The following is a 6,759-nucleotide window of genomic DNA, read 5'->3' on the forward strand; positions in this document are numbered from 1 at the left end:
CAGTTCAGGTTTACAAGTAACAGGGAATAAATTAGGTCTCTTTGTTAGGCAGAGACAACCTGATAAACTTCAAAGTTGTATAGGCCAACCAAAATTCATTTCTGTAGATGGAGATTGTCTAAGAAGGTTTAGACTTCACTTGTTTCGTTTACGATTACTAAGAGTGAAGTAAAAATAGGTAAAGTAGAATTGAAGCATGAAGACAATATTATATTGTTAAGGTCTCTTCTCCGTTGCTTAATAATGTCTAAAGCTTAGGAGACACTTCGATATTTATATTCCGCGTCTGAGTATTTGCGGACTACATCTATTTATTATACAACTATGTACCTCTCTGATTATAGCTCACAACATTGAGTATTCTTAAAAGATGTGAACACCAGGAGACACTGAAAATTCCCACACCCTCTTTAGCAATTACAATATAACTAACTGGGAACTATACTGTTCCCAATAGTAATTATCCGATCATTAGAGTCTTTAGACTTATGGCCTAGTTCTCAAGTCGAACTGGGTTGGCCCCAATTGTCTTTGTTATTGATGAAATGATTTGTTTCATCTGCGGGTTGTATCTGCGAAGGTAGTGGTAATCGTAACCTTTCTAGGTCGCCTGACTTCAAACCTTCATAACTCCTTACTCAACCAATAGATATCTTCTGGAGGACTTCCTACTAATTTGCAGGAAGCTATTCCACTGGATTGACAAATAATCTCTTGGTCGGCAACCTTTAGTTGCTCTGGGTAACGGGATTTCAATTGCTATTGTAGTATTGGGAGTTATTCCCGCAGCTATAACATGTTTTGAAACCTAGTTGTAACACTCCATGAAGTCTATTGGCTTCTATGGTAGTGTTCTTCGGAGTTCTAGACTCTTCTGATTATTGTAGGATGGATGTGAATGTATTGGTTTCTCGTTGAGATCCTGTATCATTTGATATCATCTCTTTATGCAAAAACATCCTGTTACTTATGGCCCTTACCAAAGATGTTACATCTTTGAAGCCTAGTAACTCTGTAACTAATTAACGGATTTACTCTGTTCCACTTTCCAGACCTAGCTGAAGGTCCTCTCTCATATAACCTGTGAACAGGATCTAGTTGAACAGACAACAATAATGTATACGGTGTTATTCTGATACCATCAACTCTGTGGCATTATAGTCCTAGGCTGCAACTGAGACTGATGTGTATAATGACGTGTAGGACCCGTAAGGGGGCCGGATGGGGGTGTTGGAGACCAGGGTTTCTGATTCCAAGTGGGGTTATCCTACTTAGGGTGATTCCTAAGTATCAGATCCTGGTATTCCTAACACTCTTACAGAGAGCGTGTCCTATACCCGAAGCTCTATCCTTGGATTGATGAAATGCAAAGAAAAACAGGTATGACTTTAACCTACTTGGTAGAAGACAATGCTCCTGCCCATCAGACTGTACAGTGTGTTGATAAGGAGGAGCATCTTGGAAGAGGTATCATTACCTTAGACTGGCCATCCAAATAACCAGATTTAAACCAAATAGAACCACTCTGGGACTACAAGAAAGATGAAATATCAACCTGGAGGTTTGTGGGTGCAAGTCAGGAGACCATCAACTTGACAAAGGCAGCACTTGTAAGATCTTGGGAGGACTTACCACAGGAAGTTATCGATCAAAAGTGTTCATCATTTCATGCAAAACTGCGACAGGTTATTCTTCATCAGGGAGGAAATAATTTCAATGGTTAGAATTGTTATAGGGAAAAAATGACCTTCATGTTCAACTTTTATGTATAGTTAAATGATTGGGTATGGGTTGTTCTAATTGATTTGACAATCATTACTAGATTTGGGTGGGCGACTTCAACTCGGCGGCGCGAGTACTCGAGGATATGAAATGCATAACAAATAATACCGCACGACTAGGAGGGGGTCCAACCATCTAGGGAATCGTGAGTGCATACAGTACTGTAGACAAAGCCACCGGTCTACACCATGAATTTGAACTCGAGACACCACAACCTACATATCCTCTTGAAGATTTGTCTTGCTGTTTCTTTCTCGACCTGTACGAGTAGGCAGACTGACAGCCTGCAGTTGGTCAAAGGTCATACTAGCGCATGCATGAAGGGCAAGAATGGCTGCTACTGTATACGGTAGTAGACCTGGAAATCTTTTTCCGTGAGGCATCCTGGATCGAATTTGATGTTGAACTCTCTTGCCACTCATTTACGCAATCTTACAAGTAATTGTGTCCGATAACAGTTGCACGCTACTAATAAACCATGCTTCTTTGGTGGAAAAGAAGTGGGTCGCGCTCGTTGCTACAAATGGGGAAGGCGAGAAGTCTATTGGATGAAGTAGTCTATTGGATGAGAAGCCCAAGTACTCGTAGATGTTTTAACTCGTATTCTCGGTTCTGCTAACCTGCCACATTAAACCTACCGCCGCATGACGTACTGGCAGGGATAAAATCGTGTCGGGAGCTATGGTTCCGTGCACGCTATGCCGGGAACATACATACATGCAACGGTCCTTAAAATATGCGGTTCTTCAATACCTAGCTTTGCTCGGCCAGATCTAATGTTAACCTTGATAACACTCTGCGTATTCCTCTGTTTGAACTTCGTATCCGACTTTCCGACGTCCCTATTGTGCCGAAACGACATACAACATAAGTTACCCCCCGACGCGATTTTAGTAGATTCAAAGACTTTTTACGGCACTCGTGATAGACCAACGGATTACAGACGTCAAACGTGGGCACTACGGAGACCAGCAGGCGACGAACACATATCGGTAACTTGAGGGGGACTTTTTCGTTATGATACCCTGCTTTGACGAATTCACTTCTTGCTCCCCAAACACCCCTGTTCACTTCTCACCGATTTTGGTGCTACCGCGTTGAAGACTATTGTGTTCAGCACTATAGCTTTCGCCCAACCTACTCCAGACCCCTACCCCGCCGAAATATTCCTCCACAAGCCAGATAGTACGAGCACGATAGTGATATGCCTCACTTTGCCGTGCTGCAACCCGGTAACTCTTTAACTCTGATACAAGTACTAGCTCATTAGATTGCTTCACCCGTGCCCAACCAACAACCGTTAGGAACCATCCTTCCGCGCTCCCGCTCCCATCAACACTCTCCATACCATCTCAAGTGTGTCGGATCTCAGCCAAGGACGATCAAAGCTCATAGCTTGCTCGAACGCAAACGGAGACAAGTTAAATCCTGGCGCCCGCCTATCTGCCCGTTCTTTCGACCCGAATCTGCCGATTTGACTTACCGCTCCGACAACTCCCGGTGCCGAAAAGAATCTCGTGAAATCAACCACCAGATTAGTACCTCAAGACAGGTTCGGTTTGACAGGCCAACAGGATTGCGAATACGAACCAATGATCAAACACGCCCCGAGACGCTCCTGGCACCATATCGGTAGCCAACCTTCAAGATATCGTCACCCATGCAAGGAGCATGAAAGCAAAAGAGCTGGGATAGTTATAGAGTTCCCCCGCTCGTATCGATAATTATTGATGCACCGCTTCCCAAGAGCACGTGAAAAAATATGTCTGTGGCCTGTTTTAGTAGTTTTCTGTTCGGCGTCTCAGCAGAAAATATGAAATATAGCCAAAGCTGTATCCCCCATAATTTCCTGAGAATCACAAAAGGAAGCACTGGCGGTAGTACAGTACGAGTGCATGCATCGGTAAAATAAGGTCAGTGAACGGGTAAGTGAGGCTAACCTGCTCGAGTAGAGAATAATCCCTGTTCTGTATGAAGACACCCTCCGGGCAATTGTCCGGTAACAACTCTTTACCGTAACTTACTCTACTCGAATAAATCCACTACGATTTTCCTAGCCAGAATATCTGCGCGGTACTGAACCGCAATTAGCTTAGCGGAGCGGACTAACAAAATTACTTGCACGGGTACCAATTAAGGATATCCAGCGGACTCGGCCTGGGGAAGCCACACCCGCCTAGAAAATCTATTCATTCTGGGGGAGTTTTTTTTCTCCGCGAGATACCGTACTCGAGCAGTGTACCGTATTTAACGAGTATTCACGGCAGTTCCCATACAGGTACCGGTACGTGCACATCAAAGTAATGGGCCTTGTGCTGGTCTCACTGGTGCCGCCGAGCCGAGAATTAGCACCTGTATGCCACTTCACAGATACCTACGGGCATACTCGAGTACTGGCACAGTACCGGCAGCGGCTATGTGAGAGAGAGGGCGCCAATTTCTGGCGCAGAGGCACGAGTTCAACGGAATCGGGAACCATCAGAATATAGTTAACAGCGCCGGCAAATCATTTCCAATCGAAAACTGTTTCAAAGAGAGTATCACGATGGATCGGGCCAGTCGAAGCGCCATGTGGTATACAAATATGACCAACCCTCAATACCGCACCGACGATGATCGTGAGGGTGTAACTAGCGCGATATCCCCACCCACAATGACGAAAATATAAGGAGAGAAATCGTACAGTGGGCGGGGAAAAGTCTTGGTGGTTGCTCCTTCTCACACCATGAATGGACTAAAAACTCACTTTTCAGTCCTTGGTACTGTGCAGTACCTCACCGAAAACCGGATCCCATTTTTCTCAAATTCCTGATACAAAGTCGTTCCATTCGCACAATACCTCACAACTAATCTAATGTAAACCCATTACTAACTGGATGTCCCGCAAGCCTGTAAAGCTCCTACAACCACTCTGAAGTCACTACCACCAATTATAATAACTGTCCTAGCAGCTCCTCATACAAATTTCCCGGTCCTCGATGCAGTAGTACTATTATAACGGGATCCGATTATTTTTCTACTACCGTACGGTGCAGAGCATTCCCAAGATGCGCCAGGGCTGCTGGGTTGTGAAATGCTTCCATCTTACATAGGAATACAGTCTTACATGGGTACAGCACTGTACCTAATGAACAGTGTTAGATACCGGAACGATAGCTTTCAAAGATCTTGGGTTTACTCCATGCCAGTGTCTGGCTTGAGATTTTTTTTGTTTATCATATAATCACCTGAAACCCTACTCGCTACCCAATATCATACATGATTACTAAATTTAAGTATATCAGGTGTGGCTGATGTACAGTATAATAATATTATGACACTTTTCTGTGTCCCCTAACGAAAATGCAACTTTTTCTCCACTATTCCCCCTCTCCTTCTTTTAGAAAAACCAATTTTTTAGTTATGTTTGTGGTTGAGCCTTTAGAATTCGAAAACCACTGAATCTCTCGCATGCACCTTTTGGACCGCTCAAAACATACCAGTATCCCCAAGGAAGTTGTCTCACTTAGCTATGATATGATACTTGTCACGGGATGGCAGCCGAATAACCACCCCCCTTAAGAAACTCCTCGTGATCCTAAGCACCGTACGTACAAATCCTAAAGGAGCCTCCCGATGCAGACGCTGCCCACCAAAACCGGGCTTTATGATGCGCTTCCTAACTAGTTAGGGCCCTAACATATCTACTGTAGGATTTTAATCGATCCATGAACCACTAGAACGCTAGTTGGGGAATCTCGGAAAATTTCCACCCGCTCCCTTCTTCGGCTATTGCTCGGTACAGCGCGAGGACAGGGGCGAGAGAGAGAGATCCCGAGCATCTCACAGAGAGAGGGGTTTATGCTGGCTTGCATTGGACACCCGATCTTTAGATGCTTGGCTATGATATACTCCATTCTCTGGGTGCACTAGAACTAGGTGTAGTACCAGAACTCGTATAAAATAAAAAAATAAAAAGTGACTAAAAGCAATTATTTATGAAAGCATGCTTTTCGAAACTACGATATGATAGCGAGGGTCGGACACACCCAACTCTAGGTCTTTTGATATGATAGCCTACACATCTAGCTCAGCAAGTTGCTCTCCTTACACCTGTGGAACGCTCCACCGAGCCGGGCGGACATTCTCGACCACAACCCCACACTCTTTTCCTTTTTTTTTTTTCGGGAGTTCCACCACGGATCCGTAAAAACGAATTATGCAAACAGGGTCAAACAGGAAGAAATACGTGCAAGGGCACACAACTCAAGCTGTTTTTCCCATCGCGATAGCGGGCCGGCCGACAGGCGATGTCTGATGCTAGTAACCACACAAGATCTAAACCCCCTACGAAGACCGGAACAACACGAGGGGAATATCACCGGATCAAGCACCGTCATTAGGGACAGGAAGATGGGTAAAACAAATTGGTAATGAGAAACAAATCGGCGAGGATGTCACGATACAGTTCGTCCCGAGAAGCTGGCTTACAGAAAAGAAGAAGAAAAAACCAGGACACAATCCCCACACCTTGGAAACCTGGGAGGTTCCTCCCACCCGGGAGGAGGGATGAAGCAGCACGCCTGCAAAAAAAAAATCGCGCTAGGGATCACCAACGGTGGTGGAATCTCGGGGAATACGGCAAGTCGGGGTATCATGGTAATTGATTGAATACGGTTTGTGATATGGGATGATGTCGCGTGGGGGAAATTTTGTTGCGGCAACTGAGAGTGGATCACGTTCACTTACTCAACTTGTACGTTAATTGGTCTATATCCAGCGGACGGGACATTGTCCTGTCATACATAAATACGCTGTAGATTAGTGGTTGGGTGCTGTTTCTGTATGCTAACAAACGGGTATCGGGTATGCATAATCAAGGGTTGAGAGACTTGAACCGTCAGGTTTGCGTAGGGGTCCCCGCCTCCCCGCTCAGCCATCGTAACGCTCTCTTAGTGCTAAATCACAGGATACGGTACTAGGGTCAGGAACGTGAGG

This window comes from Tuber melanosporum (genome assembly GCF_000151645.1).
Source record: "Tuber melanosporum whole genome shotgun sequence assembly, scaffold_7, strain Mel28".
Lineage (NCBI taxonomy): Eukaryota > Fungi > Ascomycota > Pezizomycetes > Pezizales > Tuberaceae > Tuber > Tuber melanosporum.